General features: G+C 42.2%; 1 protein-coding gene across 5 annotated transcripts in view; it reads left to right on the top strand.

Moving 5' to 3' along the window:
• The window catches only part of ENOX1 (ecto-NOX disulfide-thiol exchanger 1), a 379,879-nt gene that overhangs the window by 120,839 nt on the left and 234,679 nt on the right, over positions 1-24,361 (top strand). The window contains exon 1 of one of the 5 annotated variants that reach the window (XM_063334886.1): positions 12,800-13,070. The exons of the other annotated variants lie outside the window; for them this stretch is intronic. The gene's annotated coding sequence lies outside the window, so the exon portion shown is untranslated. Of the gene's footprint in view, positions 1-12,799; positions 13,071-24,361 lie in introns of those variants that run through there. 5 annotated transcript variants of the gene reach the window in all.

Consider the following 24,361-nt stretch of genomic DNA (forward strand, 5'->3'; position numbering starts at 1 on the left):
TGGTCCCATCCTCTTGACACCTGTCCTTTAGATATTGATAAGCATTGATGAGATGCTACCCTCAGTCTTCTCTTCTCCAGGCTGAACAGACCCAGGTCTCAGCCTTTCCTCCTAAGAGAGGTGCTCCATTCCCTTGATTATGTTTGTAGCCCTCTGCTGGACTCTCTGCAGTAGTTCCTTGCCTTTCTTGAACTGGGGAGCCCAGAACTGAACACAGTACTCCAGATGTGGCCTCACCAGGGTGGAGGGGGAGTGGATGTCCTCCTTTGACCTGCTGGCCACGCTCTTTTGAATGCACCCCACGATACCTTCTTGGCCACAAGAGCGCATTGCTGGCTCATGGTCAACTTGTTGTCCACCAGGACTCTCAGGTCCCTCTCTGCAGAGCTGCTCTCCTGTGGTTTTATCATAGCTGCTTCCTAGAGGAATGGGAAAGCAGTTGAGACACTGCTGCAAACTACATAAAGTGTTCATAGACTCAGATCAAGAACAAGGCTTTTTACCATTCTCACTTCAGTGCCCATCATCTTCTGTTCCAAAGCGGCAAGTAGTTGATCATCTTTGCTGATTTTAACTCCTGGGACATTATGGAAGAAGAAGGGAGATCTTCAGTATCAACAATCAAAAACACCTTAGGGACACCAAAGATCGTTTGGCTCATTTGCCTGCGTTACCAACAAGAGCAAAGATGTCTAGATAATCTGTGAGAGATGTTTATCTAATCTTCCAGTGAGGAAGATTTCAGTGCCACCCCTTGTAGTTTCTTCCAGAGCTGCACAATACTTGGAAGTATTTCTAAAATCCAAGTTATCACAGAATCACAGAATCACAGAATGGTAGGGGTTGGAAGGGATCTCTGGAGATCATCTAGTCCAACCGCCCTGCCAGAGCAGGGTCACCTAGCGCAGGTAATGCTTTATTTGCTCCATAGGAGGCCATTTGGTGTCTTATTTATAGTGAAGATAGACAACAGTTGAACAGAACTTTTTTTTAAGTAATCTGTTCAAATATTAGAAGGAAAAATGATTTTATGTTGTAGTTTATTTCATTTGTTTATCTATTTTTCAGGATAAGCATGTGCAGATCCTAAAAGTCCCATTCCAAAACCTGTTTTTTCTGTCTTCCTTCCATATACCTGTATCCCTCCGTGTGTTGTTAACTTCTTGACTCAAGTGTCAGTGTTAAGAAGCTGACTATAGTCAACATGACTTCCAGATGGATACAAATTAGGTAAAATAAGCCCAGAATTAGAAGCTCGATAATTAATTATGGCGGTATACCCTCAATTAAAATGACTCCAATCCGTAGCTTACCTTAGCTTAGTCTAGATGTAATCACTACTAGTGTCTTGTCTCTGCTATCCTTTAAACTCTTCTCAGTATGATACTAGGTAATGAATGACGTTGTTGGAGAGACAATAAGTGTACAACTGATAGCTCTCAGCATATGGATAATGGCACATCCTGCACCTTTTCATTGCCCACAATCTGGCTGCACAGAGATATCTGAACAATTGATGAGGTGAAATGGTGGCTGTAGCACGTTTCAGAAGCAATAATTGTCCATTCAGGTCCCTTTAAAAGAAAGACAGCAAAGAACTGCTAAGTTTTCTATCACTGAGGCCCTCAGAAGAATCAATCATGTCATGAATAATAATAATAGAAGAGGGAGGACAGCTGCTCAACTGAGCATCATCAGTATTGACACCTTCCAGGAAGAGTAATCAGTAATCCACTTGACCAAAGCAGGTGTCACAACAAGATAAAAGTCATAAGCTGCAGCTCCAGTGAGAGTCTGTTGCCTTAGACAGAAAGATTTGAATTGATTTCACTTCTGAAAGGCAGCTCAAACGTCTTCTCCAGTTGAGAGGAGAAATCCATTGTCGCTACTACTCTCCAAGTCTCCAGAAACAGCAACGAAACTTGCAGAGCTTGTTACCTAAAAAAAACCAAGGAGCATTCAGATGGCCAAGTGCCAGCCAAAACGAACAGTTACAAAAAAATCTTTTCTTTTTTCTACCAAAGCCGAGCACAATGTTGGCAGGTTTATGTCCTTTCTCTCCTGCTTTTTAGCTAAAATATGTGGAGAGGCCCCCAGTTCAAACAGTAAACATTAAAGGACTTTTTTTTGATTTGTGTGCATGAGAGAAGAATGATGGTGAGTTTGGTCCTGCAATTCATATATTTGTGATGCTATCACCATTAGAAGCTGCCTGTGATGATTATTCAGCTCTTTTTGTTTTCAGCCTCGTAAAACCTCTTTGACACCAGCTTAATTCAGGAGCAACCTTTGTTCATCTTCAGAACTCAAAACCCAGCAAATTTCACTCAATATCATAAGTAATAGTAAGGCAAAACCTATAATTTGTTAAAGTTTCAGCTTTCTTTCTAGGCTTAAGTGTAGCACACACAGCACTTTGGGACCGAGAGTCCTGAGATATACTGCTCCAGATGGACTCAGATTGCTATGGTCAATTATCACATCAGAAAAGGGAAAATATAGAGAGAAATTGATTATTAGATGCCACAAGTGAAAAACAAAAAGCAAAACTTAAAGAAATCGACATCAACATTAATATGACTTAGGTGACTCCATAGAAGAAATGATCCGATAATGCTGTAGGCAACCATTCGGGAAATAACGTGTTCTTACCTAATGTCATTGATGCCACATTTGGGGAAAAAAAAAAAAAAAAAAAGGCCACTGAATGTTGTGTTCAAGAGGCTTTGTAAGAATCAGAGGAAAGCATGACCAGGCAGTTTGCTCAAACAGCAAAAATGAAAGTAGAAAGATGAAAGAATATCTTGGGTCAAGCCACTCTTTAACTTTGAGCTTTCAGAACACCGTTAAAAATTAACTAAGGAAAACATAATACATACTAGTGCCCCAAATATCCTAGAACTCAAAAATTTATTCTCCTGCTAACTAGCCACAGTTTTTTTTTCCTAGAATCATAGAAAATTAGCAAGTAGCTTGAGGGCCTTGCAGCTGCATCAGGTGTGCTGACACTCTTCCCATCAGAGCTGTGGATGACCCATTTCTGAGGGCCTCCATTGTTGGAGGTTCTCTTGGCAATTCATTCCAAATCCTGATTTTCTGTACCATCAGAAAATATTTTTTTTCCATTCTTAGCCTGCACGTTACTTCTGTCTTACCTGCAGTGAACAAGAATGGATTATTCCCTTTTTCCTTGCAACCATCTTTAATATTTTCAGAGTCTTTTGTCAAGTTTCCCCAAGTCTTCTCTTCTTTACATTAAACAACAATTTATTCCTTCAATTTTTTGTCATGTTTTCTAGAGTACTCACTGTCAATCGGTCACATCCTTCATAAAATGTGGCATCCGTCACTGCACCTAAGGTTATGGTTGAAGTCAATCCAAAGTGAAGTAATAAAGGAGAATTCCCTGGTGTGTCCTGTCGATAACATTCTCCTTTATATTTCCAGTCTGACAGTCATACGTATGTGACAGTGACTCTGTTGAAGATTGTGATCCACTGGATAACCTCAGATCCTTCTTGGAAAGATTAAACCTATTTGGTTATTTCCTGTTGAGTGTTTGCTGAGTTGGCTGTTTCTGACCTCACCTCTCAAACATAATGGCCAGCAGCTCAGTATTCTAGGCTGAAACTCATAAGATCCAGCCAATTTGAAAAAAAACCAAAAACTTTTCTCAGTTCTCTCTAATCTACTTTTTCCTATTATGGCCTGGATTTCTACTCGTTTGTCTTCACTGTTAACTGTTGTCGCTTTCTGATCCCAGCTGATGCTTCAAATGGCCTTTCCTCCCGTTGAGTAGCAAACCAACTGTTTCCTTCTCACTATTGCTAATAGTGGTATTCTTACTATTGCACGTAGTGGCTTTCTTGGGAAGGTTTTCTTCCTTTTACATCCCCCTACCAAAAGTACATTGCAATGTTACATAGACTAGAGGAGGGGCTTTGAAAGACAGTGTACAATTTTCATAATACGGGATTCGACAGAGGCACTAGACTTACAAGAGCAATTGAAGACAGTTATGGCAGTACTTGACAGGTAACACACAGATGTCCCTATTCTTACAGTCTCAGCTTGATCTAAGTAATAACAAGGAACGAGCATCAAAGAGAATAAAGAAAAATGTTTCAGAGGGACCAAGGATCTTGAAAGCAAAAGTCATGTGGTAAATCCAGGAGAGGGCTGAGTCTGAAATATGGCACCTTGTTCATAAAATTGACTGACATCATGTGTTTTGCTTAGAGGAGACTTAATTTCTTCATAATGCTGTTGTTTTAATGTTTGAAGGCCACCAATTCACTTAAGCAGTTAATCACAATGTTCTATGTTTCTTTCACTCCATGAAAACATCCCAACTGTTCTTATATTTTATTTTTCTCTTCTCACACAGCCTTTTTACTGTTTTGAGGTGGCAAAGAAACAAGGGGAGAAGGGAAAGGGGATGATTACAGAGTAACAAGTTAAAAACAGTATCTTCTGCGATGAGCTCTAATACCATTGTCAATATTACTTCTTTTTTGTGCTGTTTTTTTTTTGTGTTTTGGGTTTGTTGGGGTTTTTTTTGGTGTGTGTGAGCTTTTCAGCAATGTCTCCAAAATCCTGGCCAAGGTTCTGCAGACCAGTTGCTGTCAGGTTCTCATGTCAGTCACACATGAGTGAGATCAATCAAATGCACTATCTGGTCCCAATGAAGTGTAGATATACAGAAAGAGCTCATTGTCCTCTTGTTCTGGGGCATGGGGCATTTTGAGCCTCTGATCTTTCTATGATCCCTCCAGGAGCTTACCCCTTTAATGCTGGAGACCTTTGCCTCCCGATTTTATAATGGTCAGTCCCGCGATTCTTCCTCCATTAATGCATCTTTGATTTTTCCACCTCTGTAGCTCCTTCTGTAGGTTCAAGTGAGTTGAGATTTCTGTTGGGAAGTTCCTCTCTGTCAAGAGCTGTACAGCCAGCAGGCAGCTTGCAGTGCCATAGGACAGGCTTTCAGAAAAAAGTCAGTGTTTGATAGCCAAATGCAGCATGCTATTTTAAGGTCTTTAAGTTATAATAAAAAAAAACAACTCTACATGCGTGTCCTTTGTGGCAGCATTTTGTTTGCTTCTATGAAGAGGTTTCACTGCATGTGCTGACCATTCACTGGACTGATGACAGTCTCACCACTGAGTGCATGAGGTGCTTAAGACTATGGAGCCTAGATCCAACCTAGACTCTGCTTTGCAATCCCAGGCTCTCCAGGCTACAGGCTTTTCGCCTGGCACTTCCAGTAGAGATCTGTAACTCAGCAGCCTACGGCCTTGGTCCAGAGTCCATTCCTCATTCCCCTAGTTCTCCTTCTGTACTCCTTCTTGCAGAATTTCCCAAAAAGTTTGAAATGGTTGCTTTATACTTTGGTTCACCAGGATTCAGGTGCTCACTGAGAGTCCACAGACATACGGATAAGGGTTTACATCTACACAGCTCTCTACTGGTCGAAAGGAGTTCCCTCTGACCGATTTCCAAGCCAACCAGAAGCTGTGTAGCACAGTTAGCACGTTGCTGAGAACAAGCTAATAAATTGCCATGATTGGCAGTGTTTATTAGCTCTGACTCAGTGCAGTTAACTTGGCCTCGGCACTGCTAGTCCGTTTACGTGGCTTCCAGTTGCCTCCAACTCTGAGCAGAACAATCCTAAATTTGCTCAGTGCGGGCCCAGCAGGCTGGTGTCAACACCCAGACCATGCAGACACGTACTGCGGTAGGCTTTGCCCTACACTTAAAGCACAACAGATCCCTGGAAACAAATTGCTCTGTGAGCAGCAGAGAAGCCTCTTTTAACAGATTAATGTCCCCTGTCCACTAAAACTCCCATCTCAGTTTCCCATATCCCCCTGATATCCCTCCAGGCAAGGGTCAAGCCATGTTTTGGAGGCACATCCATGCCAGCCAGCAGGTCTGCCCACACCTGCCCATTGGCTTTTCCCAGGCTGCTCTGCCTGCCTTCCTCTCCGTAGGCACCAATTTGTGTGCTGCTTTGCCATCCAGCTGCTGGTTTTCATTAAACTTCTAGTAATGAAATTAACTCTTGTGACTTCTCTTCAGCTTTTACGCTGTCTGGAAAGTGGGTTCAAATTTGCTTCTGCCTCAGCTCTGCTACTAAAGGTGTAATAGATGGACAGGCAGATGTTCCATTAAAAATAACCAGAGAGAATGAAAATCATACCTGCTCTTTGCTCTTAGGCTGCATTTTTATATTATTTTGATACTGTATTATACAGATCTGATCTCAGAGCATACTGCCTTCAAGCTCTCATTTCCACACTCATCACTAGAGGTTACCTACCCTTCAGCTGCGCTTAGTGGCTCAGCAAATTCTTTCCAAATTGGATCTGAGAAATGATTCATGTTAAAAGAAGCATTTTTTAATTTTTTTTTTTTAATGACCCCAGTAAGGTTTTAGGTATGGCCAGGCAAATGCTTGAACTGAGGCAGCAGAGGGGACGTGGTGGAGGGGGGAATCATGGAATCATTTAGGTTGGAAAAGTGCTTTAAGATCATCCAGTGGAATCATTAACCTAGCACTGCCAAGTTCACCACTAGACCAGGTCCCTAAGTGCCACATCTACACGTCTTTTAAACACCTCCAGGGATGGTGACTCAGGCACTTCACTGGGCAGCCTGTTCCAATGCTTGACAACCCTTTTGGGGAAGAAATTTTTCCTCATATCCAATGTAAACCTCCCCTGTTACAAGTTCAGGCTGTTTCCTCTTGTCCTATCACCTGTTACTTGGGAGAAGAGACTGACCCCCACCTCGCTACTGCCTTCTGTCAGGTAGTTGTAGAGAGCGATAAGGTCTCCCTGAGCCTCCTTCTTTCCAGCCTAAACAACCCCAGTTCCCTCAGCTGATCCTCATAAGACTTTTGCTCCAGACCCCTCACCAGCTTTGTTGCTCTTCTTTGGACACTCCCCAGCACTCAATGTCTTTCTGGTAGTGAGGGACCCAAAACTGAACACAGTATTCGAGGTGGGGCCTCACCAGTGCTGAGTTCAGGGTGACGATCACTTCCCTAGTCCTGCTAGCCCCACTGTGGGCCCACTGCTGGCTCATATTCAGCTGCCTGTTGACCAACACCCCCAGGTCCTTTTATGCCAGGCAGCTCTCCAGCCACCCTTCCCCAAGCCTGTAGCGTTGTATGAGGTTGTTGTGACCCAAGTGCAGGACTCAGCACTTGGCCTTGTTGAACCTCATACCATTGGCCTCTGCCTATCAAGCCAGCCTGTCCAGATCCCTCTGTAGAGCCTTCCTACCCTCAAGAAGATCAGTACTCCCACCCAACTTGGGTCAAGAACAAGGCCCTGGTCTGCTAGCCAACACGTAGGGTTTTATATCCCTCACTTCAGGGCTGTTATCACAGACGGTAATCCCTGCTCCCTAGTCCCTTTGTTTCTACCTGTTTTATCTTCAAAGTTTGGTAGCTTACAGGACTCTGTCCCGGGAGAGAAACTGCCCTATGAGCCTGAAATTGAACAATAAAAAAGTGAACATGTAAACTGTTGGAAACGTTTTTACCAAAAAATGAGGAATTTTGCACGTTCTTGATGTCATTCTGTATTTGTGGCAACACAGCTTTCATGGTTGCGTGATCTTCCCGGCACTTCGGTGTTCATATTCCTTGGACAGTATAGGAGGTGGCCAAAAACTTGCCCTTTAGGTCTTTCAAGAGGTGAGGTAAAGAACAAAACAATTTGATCTCAATAGGATTTAGCTGTGCTATGGTCTGTAGCTGTGCCAATTACTTTCAGTATGAATAGTGTAAGAAAATATTCAAAGACAGTTGGGTTTGACTGCAGAAAATGACTAATGTAATGGGGAACATAAGTCCCATTGCCTTCGTGTTTGTTTTCCTTGGTGGAAAGAGTTGAACAACGCAACTAGAGCATTTTGTACCTGGGATTATTACTAGCTTCTTAATCAAGGAAGTCTGAGTACTTTGGCTACGTTGCCACGCTCTAACTCTTCCCTGCTCCCCACTCCAACTGAGAGAGATTATGGATTGGACAAGGTTTGAAATGACTTTCATTTTCAAAGCATGGTTTTGTGAAGAAGCAAAGAGCTGCTTTAAGACAATCTGTCACCTTGTCCTCTAGAAGAAAGGCAACAACAATCTTTTCCAATAATGGACCCGTTATCTCCCTCCTGGAATTTATCAGGCAAGAAACATATTGATCCGATTTGCAGGTTGCAGCCTGTACTTCTCTAAACATGTCCAAACCCTTAGCACATGATGATGGCCAGAACTTATTCTGCATTTAGTTTGCAGACGTGTACCTCCCCCTCCCACCTCCCTTGTGGGCTGCTGTTCTCTTTACAATCCAAGCAACCTAAAGTGGATGAAAAATTCTTCTGTTTCAACTAATTCATTTTAACTCTGTTCTTTAGGAAACTCTCTTACAGTGTTTTTCGTTGTGGTCTCTCACCAGCTGTGTATTTTGAGGAAAAAATAATGCATGGAAGAATTTATATCCAAGCAAAATATGCTCAATTAATTGGAGTTAAAAAAAAATCTAGACACTTTTTTCTCTTTATTATTTATAAATTGTTGCCATTTTTTAATATTCCTTTTGGAGCCAGTATTTTCGTTTGCATAGAAGTGGCACTTCCCTTTTAATCTCTGGGTCTGCTTTTTAAGATTGCTTTTTAAGATAACTGACACCTTATCCTTCTCAGAAGGCCCTGTTGTAATGATTCACTGTGCTTTACCTGTCATAATGAAACAAAAATGAATGTGAAATCATTCGTTTTCTGATCGATTTAGAGTGAGAAAGATAAATCTTCCTTGTTTGTTAGAAACCATTTATAGAGGCTACTATGGCAACAAAATTAATGACAGACAAGGAGGCTGTTAATTAATTGTTTAGGCTGACTAGAATAAGAAAATCCTGAATCTTTGCTGAATCCATTTACTACCATCCCAATAGCTCTTGGTTATTTGTTTGAAGAGTTAGTGCATCTTTTTACTGCACTGAGAAAAAAAGAGGTTTTTGATAATAGAACTGAAAGGGCGCACGTATTCCATTAGCCTTCCCCCTGTGATCCCATCGGACATGATCACTGAAGTTTGGGTCATGCTCACAGTGATCCCCTCTGCTGCTTATAATTTGACAAATAAAGCTGGTAATGCCTTCAGGCCGCTAAAGACAAAGAAATAGTCGCTGCCCCGAGTGATTTACAGTCTACAAAGTTGATACATGCCAAACAAAAAGTAATACTTTGGGATGCAGGCAAAAGAGTATTTCCAATTATTCTTTCAAATAGTCCTTGAATGCTAGCAGAGATATTATGTTGATATGTGTTAGTGAGCATGAGATGCGGGGAAGAATACCTAATCTCCCCGGGAAGAGAGGGAGAACCCTTGGGAGGCCTATGGGCAGTTAAGTATATAAACTACAGCAGTTCCCTTACTACTAAAGTTGGCATATTGTGCTCTGTAAAGCAGGATTGATATGTTTTCTACAACAGAAGGATCAGCCAACAAACTGATTCAAGGTGTGACTTATGGAGAGACTGATCTGCTTTACTTTTTGGAATAAATTACACTTTGAGAAAATAAATACATCTATATAGAGAGTTCAGAGCATGAAACATTTGGGCATTGTTCATTTTTATGTATGCATTTAACTCAAAGATCCAGACATATGGTGGAAACGCATATGGCCAGCACCTTGTAAGGTCAACATGGCCAAACTCGTCCTTTCCAGAGAATTTTGACAGGTGGGTAAGATCTTCTGCTGGCTCGGAGTGGGGAGAGGAGCTAGCACATAGCAACAGGATGCACCTACTCCCATCCTCTTCAGGCGTTGTTTACTTTATTGAGATGTCAGCTTTCCAGCCACATGACACTTGATCTTCCAAAGTGTCAGCTATATGGAATTAGTATCGTATGATATATGAACTAGAGAACCAAAGAGTACCCACTTTGACTTCTACAATGAAATTCCTTCCACAATTGACTTTCTTTCACACAGTCAACAATTCTTGCCTCTGAATAAATTAGGAACAAGCTTCCAAGGCTGTGACAGGGATAAAAAGTAGTGACTAAACAACTGAGGAGCATTTGCTTTTCTGTAACTCTTCAGTAAAGAGCTAAATCCAGACTATTCAAACCAAAGAAAAAACCCCGATACTGGTTACAACAGTATATTACATTTTTCCCCTGATGGGAACTCATGCGGTTATTACTCTAGTGACTCTTTCCCCACTAGGTTTCATCTTTTCTCTATTAGATTGAAAAGTGACACTATAAATCAAAAGTGTTATGAGTTGGTATTTCCCACAAAGGTGGTGGTGGCTGCTCACACGCTGTGCACTAGTGTGCTCCATAGCAACGTGGAGGTTTGCAACACCATGTGACGTAGTTTGGCATGCCTTATCTTCTTCTCACAGCCATGTATGTGTTCTAGGAGGTTTACCTACTGTGCGGGACGTGTACGTGATCATGGTCCTTCGATCCTTACTTGGACAGAACTCCAACTAGCTCTGTTTAGAGTGTCCTTCTTGGTCTTGTGGCCAAGAGAGCTACATGGGTACGTGTGATGGTGGTTGTATTGGGTAAGCAGTGGTGTGCAGCGTCTGCTGAGAGAAGTTCCCGTGCTTGAAAGTAGCCATTAGAATATTTCTTCCCTTCCGCCACTCCGATGTTTACAAATCTTAGCTTTCTCTTAGTTTCCCAAGGAGAACAGGAGGAAAAAGCCTCCGTGCAAATAGTAGCAAGGGGATTCCTTCCAGTACAAGAGTAAAGACACCAGAGGCAATCCTGTTTTCCAGGTGCTTTTCTGTTTCTGCCACCTATGATATCTACACCAAACACGGTGTCATCAGTCAGCTACAGCATGGTGGGTTCATACATATTTACCAATTTGCAAATTATGCATGCGGAGCTCTTAGCATAGCCGTTTCTTTGTCTTTCTGCTTTTCTTCCTTCACTAATGATTCAAAATGCTTACATGCCTAGCATCAGAGGGATGTATTCTGTGCTTGCCATTTGCCTTTGTACACCAATTAGGTCTTTGTAATTTAAATGGTGTTTTATTTGCTGATTTGGAAGCATCGTCGTTGGTAGAATGAGGTTTTCTTCATCCTGCAACTGTTCTTTGATATAATGATTTATTAAGGTACTAGGAGAAATATTGATCCTGCTAATAGCTTCTGCCTTGCCACAGAATACCTTACATTTTACTCACTGAAAGGGCCATATTCCTTTTCTCATCATCTGATTGACCATAAATGCTTTGGCCTTTCCCCAGCAATTATCACACTTACCAAAGTAGTGGGTAAAAGTCAACTATTTATAGACTAATTAGGGAAGTCAACATGTCCAAATCGTGTACTTTACATAGTACGAAGAGGCATTGGACGGCGCTTTAAAATTAGGGAGTGGCTCCATACTGTTCAAAAACAAATTAGCAGATTCAGAGGAGTTATGTATATATTATCGATTAGGACTGTCTTTTTGGGAATTACCGTGCGGAGTTATGTGCTGGGCCTGTGATTTATTAATGGCATTTCTGCTTACATTTCATTGGTATTTCCCACTGTGTTCTCCTTCATCTATCCTAACCTCCTCTTTCTTGAGAAAGCTTTCTGATCTTAATGCCTGCAAGGTGGTGGGCAAGGCATCAATTTTGTAACCCATCTGGAGCTGATTTCTTTTGTAGTTTTTATTATCCACCTTGGAAAGTGCATTATTCCTATGATACCCACGAACACGGAAAGGGAATAAGGGACAGCTGCATGGAAAATATGGTTCAAGGCTTTTAAGGGACACGGTTTTGTTTGCCCAAATGAAGCCAGTCACATGGAGGTGGAGATGTCCTGTTTGCCTGCAGACCAGGTCACCTGTGTCTCCTATGGGCTACTTAAGGTTGTGGAGACAGCGTTATGGAAAACAATTTCCTCTGCTTCACCCTGTCTTCATTTCCCTCCGTGTAATTCAGGCACAAAGTCTCAGATTGGGATATGGCAAACCTAAGTAATTGACTTAATGCTAATTTAAAGGAATTTCTTCTGCATAAGACTGGGGCGCTCACTGCTTCAAAATATTGTTTAGTTAATATCTTGGCTGTCTAGATTCAAGTAAGGTTGAGGTTTCCATAGATTTGTGTTCCAGAGTTGTAACAGTGAAAACACATTAGTAGAGGCATGTTAATTTTTATGCTTCACGGTTGGAGCTAATTTCAGACTACTTAGGGGTCAGAAGAACTTTGCCTGTGGAGGGAAGATTATCAGAAATTGGTTTTTTTGGAGTCCTTTGAAAAATTTCCTCCAGCCAAGACTGTTGAAGACAGGATACAGAGCAAGTTTTGCTGGTGTTCGGAATTGTTCCTTGCTCCTGTGCAATCCTATACCCCCAAAACTCTGGCCAGAAGGCAGAGAGAAGGAAAGTATCAATGTTGCCTTGCATTAAGATCTGTGTCTCTAATTATGCTACTATTATTCTGTTCAAAATTGTTGGTTTTAGTTAACATTTGGTACTTGTGTTTTATTTTGCTCGGTGTAAGCAGTGTTGCTAATGAAGCTGTCATATAGGTGAGATGACTTTCATCACCCACATGTGAGCTAGTCACCCTGCATAGTCAACGGAGACAAGCAGGCATTTCTAGGACAGGACTCATCTCAGCTTTAAATAGACATGCAAAATAAATAAGATTCATCGCACCCTAAAAGTGTTTCCCACTGTTAACAGTGAAGGGAGCGAGGAGTGACTAGCTCAGAGGGAGGTGTCCACAGTTTGGTGAGATGAACCCGTGATGATGTGCTACGTGGGATGAATTACCCCTTGGAGGTCCTGAAAAGGGAGAAGATGCTGCTGAGAAAGCCTAGATAGCATTCTCAAAATCAGTCCCAGTTGTTTAGATTATCTAAGTCAGCTGAGCAGAGGTCTACCCGATGCGTCCGATGTGCCGGGTTACTGTTGGTCTGGATCTGATTTGAGCGTAGGAGATGGGGCTGTCACCGAGGTAAATCTGTCCGGCTCCATTAATGCCAGCAGAGCTCTGCTAACTACATCAGCGCAGGATCTGGTCGGTGGAAAGGTAATTCTCTACCTGAATTACAGCAGCAGTCAGGGGATGAGCTAATACCTTCCTTTGAACAGGCCGACGTGATGCGTGGGTTTGCCTTGTTCCAGCTACAGTAACTTGCTGTAACAATGATGGGGGGACAAAGGGAAGGGGGGGGTCCCCTTTGCGGTAACTGGAAATGCCTAGGTTGTACCCGGGGCATGGCTGTTCCTGGGGTGCCGTGTTCATATCACGGTGGGTGGCCCATATGGAGCGAACAGAGAGGGCCCCACCCCGTGGCCAGCATTGTCAATAGATGCCCTTAAATAATTTCTCTACGGCAACATATCTTCGTCTCCGAATGTTAATTAATAATTGATCTTGTTATGTATGTAGAGGACTCTCTGTAATTCAATTCTCTATATTTATGTCTCGTAAATGACTCTGCCTTGTCAGATTTTATGGTGAAATAGTAGATGCAAAATTAGCATAATGTAACAACCAAATGGCATATATAGCCTTGATCTGCAAACACTTTTTCCCATGAATAATTTTAGTTATTACAACTGAACTCACTGGGACTCACATATGCTTTTGCGGGATGAGAGCCACAATGTTTATTGAATTAATTTCTTTCATACACTACATGTGTTCAAATGAAACTAATTTATCTATCACGTATCTGGGCATTTCTCAGCATATATTATGTAATTAATTTTTTAAAAGTGTAGTCCTAGTGCATTAGAGGCCTAGCTAATATTTCCAGTAGACATTTAGATAAAACTGAATATGAATTCATGTTATAAGATGAATTCTGCTTTGTATCTGTGTATGTCCTAATATATATATTGTATTATTTAACACATACTATTATATGTGTAAGCAATTATAGATATCTATGCATAGATAGGCATATATACAGATAGATAGGTGGGCATACATATATATGTAAGTGCATGTAAGACTCCATATATATATATTTTGCATATATATATACACACTCTATGCGTTTGAAAATACAGAGAATTGCTATATTACTAAATATATGTAAACCCAGGTATACCCACACTAGTCTAATTCAAACCCATGTATCTTCATTTGGAAATAAACAATCTGATTCTATTTCTGGAGTTCAAAATAGATTATTCCTCTCATGGGGGACCAGCATGCTGTGTAACTGTGAAGAAGGAAACTCATAAGATTCAGTTTTAATGCTCATCCGGTATCTCGGTGCGGACAAATGTCATCTGCTTTGTGTCCGTGTGTCGTGAAGCTGAAGAAATGTTGCACTCTGTAATGATGCTGTGCTTATATATTGCTTTGCTGAGAAGGGGGAATGAAGCGAAGGTAAGAACTTGGCCGATATTCTGTAAATCTAAAAATATAAAATAAAGTGTTATCTGATATTTTTGTTTTCAGATGAAACAATGAGGAAATATACTGAGCTTGCTCTGAGGATGCTGCTTAATGATATACAAATAATCACTCCAGTTGCAGTGTTTGAAATGAGTGTGGTTTATGATCTAATATCTAAAGATCGTTAATCGACATCTGCTATTTTCTGGAAACAGTGCTGAAAAAAGCCCTAAATATAAACTTCTTCAGTTAAATTGCCCTTTTTATATGCTGTAAGTAATGGGGAGAGAACCGGAGGGAAGTCTGGAGGTGCTGCTCGCATTCGGGTAAAAGGAGATTTTTCTCTGTCGTTCAGAATTGACCTGGAGAGATTGCTTGCTTTCCCTTATAAAGGAAAAAGTGGTTGTTATGCTTACTTCTTTTATTTTAAATGGACTCAGGCAGCCATGAAGGCTTTTAGGCAGGACGTAGTACATTTGGCCTGCGGGGCTGGCAGGGCTGGCTTTAGTGCATCGCTCGCTGGCCCTAATCCCCGAAAGCGTGGATCTCAGTCGAGGTCGCTCGGCGCTCCCACGTGAACCTGATTTCTGGCAGCCGTGCTCGCGGGGTGATGTGCCTCCCTTCACAAGATGCCCTCTTCGCCTTGGTGCAAAGTACCGCTTTTGATGCGAATAAAGCTGTCCGGGGTTGGACCCTGCGGGAGGAATTCTGCACTTGAGACGTGCTGGTGTGGGGGTGTCAATCCCCCATTTATCTGCCTGCTATTCGGCTGCCCCCCATTTATTTGGCTGCTCTTAGCGTAGGAGTTAAGATAAATCAGATGTGTACTGCTGTGCTTATAGACCAAGCTCATAATACATAAATGCCCCATCTTCCAACCTCTGCTCATAAGATATCTTTATATTCACGGGCTTTTCCAATGAGCTTGTCAGGCTGCTTGTAAGAGGAAGGCTTTTTAAGATTGGATCCCTTAAAAAAGATGACTGTAGATAAAAGTGCATCAGTGCACATTAGGGATGAAATTTTCAAAGCAAGGACATCCTGTTGAGCTCTGTTTTGCCATTGTTGGCTTACATGTTCCTTCCTTTATGTGAAACGCAGTACAAACTTCTCTGCCAGAGGCCTTTTATTTTGGGGTTGATCTGAATTTAAGGTCAACCGCTTAAAAATGAGTTTAAACAAAGGTGATGAAATTATACTAAGAAGTGAGCTGTTTCAATTAAATTTATTTTTTAAAAAGGAAACAACCTATAAGGTGGCGCTTACATTGCTATAGTGGCAAACAGCTACCATTGATGAATGGATTTCAACAAACACATGTCTATAGGGCGAGATATGATCCCATTACTCCCCAGTAAAAGAAAGCAAAATGCTTTGGGTTTTCTTTACCATGGGGCAAGAACATACTTTGGGCTGGTACAAGAGCAGCCGATACACATCTGATTGTCACTCTAACTTTCCCTAATGAGGTTTATTTATGTCTCAGCTCTCTGCCTGATCACCGCTCATTTAATACTGTCATTCAGGAGTATGTGTGTTTAGGGTTTTTGCAGAGATGCTGATAACATGTAAACAGGGGTTAGTGGAGCTCAGCAGCCTTTGCTTGCATTTTGCAGTTTGTTGTTTTGACATGTGTTCCCTTGCAAGTGGTTTAACCCATGGTGTACTCCAGTTCTGTAAAACGAGGCAAAACCATTATTGTCCGCCAAACAGGCTTAACCCAGGCATGAATTTATTGGTGTTAGGGAGCTCCTTAAGAGTGACGGACGATGACGCCATAGTTGTGGAAAGCAGTCTAAATGTTACTAGTACTTATTTAAAAGAGAAGCCTGTTCCAAGCTTTTTCTTTTAAGTTTAAGAAGAGCATAGCTAAAAGCAATGGTTTAGTTTTATTAGGCTAAACTTGTAATTTATCGTCCCTCGGAATAAAATACTCCCCTTTGGATATATCAGAAGATATCCCTGCATGCATCAGGCTGGCCTCAGGTGTCATTTTCTTATAGGCAATTAAGAAATCTGCCTTCTTTTCCTTGTGATTCAGGATCCTGCAGTCTGAGGAGAAAAAGGGTTTTCAAAAAGAGAAATGACAGTACCTTGAAGTTTATGTTAACATTATCACGCCGACCGAAAAGGTCAGGAAATTGGAGGTAGTCTGTAATGTTACAGGCTGTAATGCTGGCTCAGGCGAGTTAACCAGCCTATGGAAGGCGGTGGACTTGTGCTGACTTAGCAGGTGCAGCCTTGGAGCTATATATTTAGCCGTTCTTGGTTAATTAATGCACTAAAATTTCATTTTTATATATCTTTGGACATGCACTGCTGAGGAAATGTCAGCTTGAGCATACAAGGGCACTGGAGTCTTCCTAGTGACTTGAAAAGTTGGGTAGGAGCTGAGCTTCTCTGGCCGCCTGCTTTAGGTGGACAGGCAGGGCCAACTAGACATGCCCAGACCACACACCTGGACCAGCCTTTCTCTTCATAAATCTCTAGTCCTTCCTGAAGAGCTCTCTCTTTAATTGGCCATTGTCCTTCTAGCTGAGCAGGACTAGATGAATTTCTCCATTAGAGGAATGGAGAGCTATGTGCTATAGGCTGTAATGTGAAAAACTTACTGTGCAGGAACCAAAAAAAAAAAAAAAAAAAGAGAAGTGCTAACTTAAAGATGCTTCTAACCTGACATAAATAACCTCTGTTGTCAGTCGGCGCACCGTATCATGGATCATTTGGGCAAGCAGTTTTGAATTTGTAGATGTCATTGGAAACCACTCCGGTGTGGTTTGTTGGGTTGGGTTTTTTTTCCTTCTTTCTGAGGTTCTTATTTTGAATCCACTTATAAGTCACCAATGTCATAAGCAAAATGTTTCATTATTACATTAAAGGAAGAAGAGTGCCCTTGGCCTGTGGTCACATTGACCGGGATTTTATGGTGGAATTTTAAATCCCCTAACCATAGGGATTTGTAAATTGAAATATAGATGCAACCTTGAAATGTACAGTTTCAGCATTGTTGGCTGTGATAAATATGAGCCATAAAGTAAACCTCTGCTCTGAACCACATTGGATCAAGCATCGTTGCTAAAGCTCCTTTGCCAGTTTTCTGTGTTTCTCTTCTCAGCATTTGGTTCTACAGATCACTTTTCTCCATTTCAAGGTTGTATTTTTTTTTTCAGAGGCTGGGGTTATGGAATTGTCACTTCCCAAGGGGAATCTTTGTTTTATTTTTTAATCTATCTTGCTGTAGCTTTATTTCTGCAGCAAGTGGTTTCAGTAATCCATACTGATGAGTTGTCCGCTCTCCAGGTAGGGTTGACAGGTAGATTTATGAACCAGGAGAAGATAATCTGCTTCCACAAGGGGTCACTGGTACCAGTGCACATAGCAACTAGTTTCTGCCATGCTTCTGTAAAGGACAGTTTTAGACAAGCCTCTCATCAAAAGGAGGGAGAACGAAAAGGCAGTTCTTACTCTTTAGAAGACGCCTACAAAGAAAAGGGGCAAAACAGATAAACGAGAGTGCTTTTAAGAACTTCTTTCCTTGCAGTAGTCAGGGAAGGTGTGGGAAGTCAGAAGTCCTTTGTGCCATCCCTGTCTGAAATGGGACTTCGCCGTTCTCTGCTGATGTCGCTTGACTGACATCGCTTCAGAGTCTGCCTTTTAACAGCCGTGATGATTGCTAGAGCTACAGACAGCATAACAGGAGATTATTAATTCATCTGTAAAGTAGAACCTGCACGAGTAATTAATATAATTTCTCCTGAAATGTATATGCCTCCCTGCCTATTGTTAGAAGAGGTTGCCACAGGGTGTAATTTCAGGACACTTCTCTCCTGGTTTCTGTGTGTGCAGCCAGCAAAGGTTCCTGGTGTCAGGGGACAAATCTCCCTTTTAATTTTTCAGTCTGCCTGAAAATCACCTTTGGAGAGAGGCAACTCCATTAACGGGAATTAATGGAGCCCTTTCTGTAGGCAGGGGTCTGCCCAGAGTGCCAGTGGTTGTGATAATCAGTACGTTTCACGAACGTGTTATTTCTGTGTTCCTAGAGCTTTATTTCAAAGTTTATTTTCTCAGGGTGCGTGTAGCTCCCCAGCACAAACAAAACTACCAAAAAATTTGTGTCTTGTTTTGGCATCCTGTCTGTGTGCAGCTCCTAGTCCCTCAAGGATAAACAGAGGAAAGCTTTTCTCTGCTATCTGGTGATAATTTTCTAAAGGTCAATGTTGTCATCCCTTTTACAGGAAATCTTACCTGCCAACTGCTGCCCAAAATGGCTAGAAGATGTTTCTTTGCATTTCACTTGCAGTGGGGCTTTGTATGCGCAGCACTGGCTAAGCCTTTCTCCATTCAGACGTGCTTTGTGCTAATTATTTTTGGGAAACAGCGTTCTGCCTTTAAAATCATCATCTCTCTCGTTCCTTCCTTGCCATTCACACCAGTTACAAAATCCCTGGAACGTATGGCATAGATTCCTGACGTAGTGCTTTCATTGCTGATACGGATTTTTTTCCCCTCTTTTCTTTTTTCCTGGGAAGAAGAACAAATGTAAGCTTCATGAGAGGTGAAGAGACCGTAACTCCCAACGGCTTTGTTTTATCTCTTAATGTTTAGAGGTGACTTTTAGAGCTGGTCAGTGTGAGGAATGAGTTTCTTGTCAGAGCAAATTCTCGTTGCCATCGGTTTTGAGGTGTATTTACCAGGTTCTCAAAGGACTTTGTCTCCTCCTGCAACCCCATGCGGCACCATCCGGTGAGGGGGACGGTCTGGTACCACCTGACATAATCACAGCTGCCCAGTCCTCTTGGCCAGATGGGAGCTGCATTCACCTCTCGATTTGTTAGAAACAGATGTTTTCGTCAGAGGAAAGGAAAAGGGGATGGAAAAACATAGCAGCTGCCATGAAATTTCCATTGTGGAAAGACCTATATAATCCAGGGTGGAATTTCTGCTCACGACCCGTGAGTAAATGCCTGTCCTGGGAACTCTGGCTAATTTGTCCTCAGGTGCTCACCACTCACCCGAGATGTGTGATGGCAAATGGCAGGTTGCAAACTTCAACAAAAGCTTCTTCACGAAAATCTTCAACAACTGAAATCAGTAATTTCACCCCACCGCAGATTCCTTTGGTTCCCTTCTAATTACCAGACTTTTGTGGGATACTGCTTCTTGCCCAGCTGTAATCATATCCCAGTGTTTGGGCTAGAAGAAGGAACAAAATTAAAGAAAAAGGAACATTTTAATTTGGATTAAATAAACATTTATCTCCTTGAACTGGTCAGAGGGAAATTAATTGTTTTATTCTTCTGATCTGCTAATTACATGTACAGGCAAGCCCATGTAAGCTTTTCCTGCATGCTCTATCATTAAAGAATGGATTACGTCTGAATTAAATTACTGTATTTCCATCAAAGGTCTCAGTGGGTCAGGGTGGTTGGCAAGATTTATAGGCTAAAAAGAAGGAGGTCAATGGATGTCAGTGGTTAAGAAATATATTGTTCTGCTGGGGGAGTTATCCTTTCCTGAGAGTCTGAATTGCTCTTTTTCTCATTCTTGGCGTCGCTTCACACCCTTGCACTGCATGGACATTAATTCTAAACTCCTGTAGTTTCTTGTCAGTTCTTACCCTTTCAGCCACCAAGAAACATTGTGTCAAGCGCATGCTTTCCAAGTCCCTGCCTCAGACAGGGAAGCGTAAGAGATCATGATGGCAATGCTTAATTTTCCAGGATGAGATCTGTTCTTAGTCGTGCTTCGTCTACAGCGGTGGCGCTTTGTGTTTGCTGCAGACACAATTGCCTTCTCGCTGCTATGACTATAATAACTGTCTTCTGCCTCTTCCTCTGGCTACCTAGAAAAGCAGATGAGGGTGGAAAAGTGAGAAAAAACTTGACAAAGAAATTGTTTCTTGAAGGTGAGATTCGCGGGCAGGAAAGGCAGTAGATGTCACCTTCGGGTCATCGGCACACCACAGTGATTTAAGAAAGAGGGAACAACTCTATTGTTGTTTTAAAAAGTGACAGACAATTTCGGACATGCAGTTGTTTTTCTACCCTATCATAAGAGGTCTTTTCTCAAATTTTGATTTCCTAATTAGAAAATACATGTTATTATGACACAATCTGAAAAGCTTCAGTAAACACAGAAAATTGCAGGTGTCAGATTACCTTATCCCCTTTTCTAGGTAGAGGAAGCAGATCCGTGCAAAAGAGAAAAAATTGCAGGCACATGAAATGTAAATGGCCACTTAACAAAAATTAAATACGTAAATACCTAAATTTCTGCTGATTTCTAATCAGCCGCCTGTTTAGGCAGCATACAAAGGAAAAGCAGGAAACCATAAGCACCATTCGAGACTCGCTTCTCTAAGCCATATTAGTCGCGTTATTACCATAATTAACACATTCTCTAGTACAACCGAATACACCAGAGATTGCCCCAGGTTCTGGGCTTTGGGACAAATGACATCTCTGTACGAAAGCCAGCAAAAAGGCAGAGGTTTCTCTTGCAGTCTCAGGGGCGACAGCGTTCCCAGCAACTGGGCGAGGAGCTTTTGCAGGTCTGGAGCGGAGCCAAGGTTTTACGAGAGGAGCCACACATCCCTCCCTCTGCGCAGTCCCGACCTGTTCTTCTACCACGCAGCAGGCCAGGAGACGCAGAGCTGGTTTCTATGTCAGCAACGCAGATGCAGCAGTCACCTAAGGGGACATAATAATAATAATAATAATAATAATAATAGTGATGATGAAGCACATGCACCAAGCAAGCAGACGAGTTTTACTTGAGCAAAACTCAGCAGACCTTTAGGAGGACCCACCAGGCTCTCCCCGCCTGCACGCAGTTTGCCCTTGAGACTCGCCGATTTTCCAGCCTGGCAGTTGTATGCAGAAAATCCCAGTGAGACTTTGGTGACTTGCACAGTTCCATCAGATTTTAGTGAATAGTTATTTACAGAGAGAGCGAATGAGTGAATAGCTGCCAGACAATTTGTAATGTGTGTTGCTGTAAAGCAGAAGATAAGACGGCATTTCCTATCATAATCTACTAACTCAGGCATGTGCAATCTTGCCGTGTTTTTTTCTAGTGCGTGAAGCACTTTGTGGGAGAGGATGGAGAGATGGCTGAGAACACTGTCCTGACCTTGAATTTGCAGCTATATATTTATTTGAACTTACGTTCTTCTCTGAATGCTGTTTTTCCGTGTGAGCGCTTGCTGTGATAAGGATGGAAGATGCAGAAAGCTGCATGACCATGAATAGATGATGAAAAGTTCTCTGCTACTGTGTTGTCCACCTCTTTGGGAATCCTGCTGGTGGGAAATCTCTCTGGATCCCAGATGTCTGCTTGTCCAGGCTGAACCTCACACAACTATCTGGAGAGGGGAGAAGGAAGGGATTTTTGTAGAATCGCAGGAACTGACACATAATTTGGGTGTCCTTGAGTTCTGTCATGACTGTAGAAGTGGCCAAGAAAAAGGGTGAAGAAAGTCAGAAAGGAACTAAGAAATTTTCCATTAGATTTCATCGTATACCCTGGAAGCATGAGGTTTTTAATGTTCCTGTTTCAAAATTTGTTGTAATCATATAAGCTTCACAGTCTTATTCTCTAATATATACAGAATCACAAAATCCCAGAAACAGAAGGGCGGAGGCTGGAAGCACGTTTGGAGATCATCTAATCCAACCCCCCTACTCAAAGCAGGGCTGCATCCAGTCAGGTTTTTAACATCTCCAAGGATGGAGAGTCCATAACCTTTCTGGGCAACCTGTGCCAGTGTTTCAGCACACACGCAGTAAAAAAGTGGTTTTGTGTTCAGGTGGGATTCCTTGTATTTCAACCTGTGCTCGTTGCCTCTTGTCCTGTTCCTGGGTGCCGCTGGGAAGGGTCTGGTTCCGTTTTCTTTACCTACCTCAGATATTTATCCACATGAATAAGATCCCCCCCAGCCTTCTCTTCTCCAGCCCAAAAAGGCCCTCTCAGCCTCTCCTCACAAGCTAGGTGCTCCAGTCCCTTCATCATCTTTGTGTCCCTTCTCTGGACTCACTCCGGTAAGTCCATGTCTCTTTTGCACTGGGGAGCTCAGAATTGGACATGGGCAGATACACTAGACACATAACATGTGGACACTTCAGACCTATCTATCTAAAGCATTTTTTAATCTTTTCGTCTTAATTCTGTGAGATGGAGGTTTACATTGACCTGTCTGGACTGGTATGGAGGGCTCAAAGACTCGTAATAATTGATGTGGGAAGGGACCTCTTGAGGATCTGCTCCAATGCCTCAATCAAAGCAGGGCCAGCCTCTGAGTTAGTTCAGGTCCCTCAGGGCAATGTCCCATTGAATTCTGAAACTGTCCAAGGATGGCAATGCCACAGCCATTGTGCCAGTGCTGCATCTCTCTCATCAGAGAGAAAATTTTCTGTGTGCCCAGCTGGAATTTCCCTTGGTACAACCTGTGATTGCTGGTGTTTGTCCTTTCACTGTGGACCTCAAGAAGGGTCTGACTTCACCCTTGCTCTAATCCAGGTCCTTCAACCTCTCCTCATGTGCCATGTGCTCCACCTCCTGCTGACATAGTTGCTTTCTACTGGACTCACTCCAGTTGGCCAATATCTTTCTTGTACTGAGAGGCTCAAAGCTGGACACATCATCCCAGATGTGGCCTCATGAGGGCTGAGTAGAGGGGAACAACCACTTCCCTTGGTCTGAGAGCTGACCCACTTAATGCTGAGCCACATAATGTGGCACTTACACTATGTCCTCCAGTATGTATTGCTTAGAATTTACTTAGCATTGACATTTCTTTTTTGGTAAGATTGGTAAGATTAAGGTAACATCATATGTTACCTTAGTTTAGGTCTCTCTGAAGTTTCTCACAAACCTCTCAGATGATACGTATCAGTTATCCGCAACTTTGATTATCTTGCAGTGCTCACCACATACATGCTTGCCTGTTCTGTCATATATTTATGGAATGTCATAAGACAGGAGGAAATCTGAAAAACATGTTAACTTTTTTTTTTTCTAAGATGGAAGCTAGCAATTAAACAATTATTTTCCTCTGTCTCCTGCCCGTTTTTCATCTATGGCATTATGCTTAACTCATCCATGGCTGATTATTTTCTCTATTAGCTTCTTGTATGACAACTCATCAGAGACCTGTTGGAGGTTGTCTGCTGCATTGTTGTAGGATCTCAGGCATAGACAAGGAAAAGATGCTGGTAGATGCGGTATAAACAGAGAATTAAAAGTTGGTAACAGCCTGAAAGACCTCTCAAAGAGGTCTATTATGAGACTAAGTATTGTGGGTCGGTGTACCTTCAGGTTGCTTTGGGAAGAGACTTCATGTGGTGTTTCTGGAAGTCTTCTTTCTTGTAAAGTTAGCCTTTAACAAAAGGATGTCACAGCCTACCACTTGAGCCTACTTGGAGCATAACTGTTGGCAAGACTTTTTTTGGCAAGAAGATACTTCTGAAGAGAGGCTTAGGGGCTGCAACAAAGTAGTATTACAGTTTTACTGAGACTTTCTCACAAATGTGGTGAAGAGTCTCAAGAGACACTACAAAGACACCTAATTGCGAAGTTGGCAAGTGATGGGTAGAAGCAGGGACTATGGACAGTTCGGGTGTGCGAGTTGACCTTTTCATGCTGAATAAAATGAGCAAGAAGGTAGAAGAGTGCTTGAAAGTGAAGTCTGGTTGATTGTTTCCTATGACAGGGAAAAGGAGCTAGGAAGATGAGCAAAAAGCAAGCCAAGTGAGAGGCTAGGGAATGATCTCTGGAGCAGCATTGTGGATAAATACACCATCAGGGCACGACTGAGTTTGTCAGTGGCCGGGAAAAGGATGTTGCAGTAATTGAGACGTGAGGTGATGAGAGCCTAGATAAGAATTTAACAGCATGGCTGGGAGTGAGAGGTGCCTCTGAGAGATGTTGATTGGAAGGAAGCTGCAAAATCCTAGGTGCATCCACAGAAC

This window comes from Chroicocephalus ridibundus, chromosome 1, assembly GCF_963924245.1.
Source record: "Chroicocephalus ridibundus chromosome 1, bChrRid1.1, whole genome shotgun sequence".
Taxonomy (NCBI): domain Eukaryota; kingdom Metazoa; phylum Chordata; class Aves; order Charadriiformes; family Laridae; genus Chroicocephalus; species Chroicocephalus ridibundus.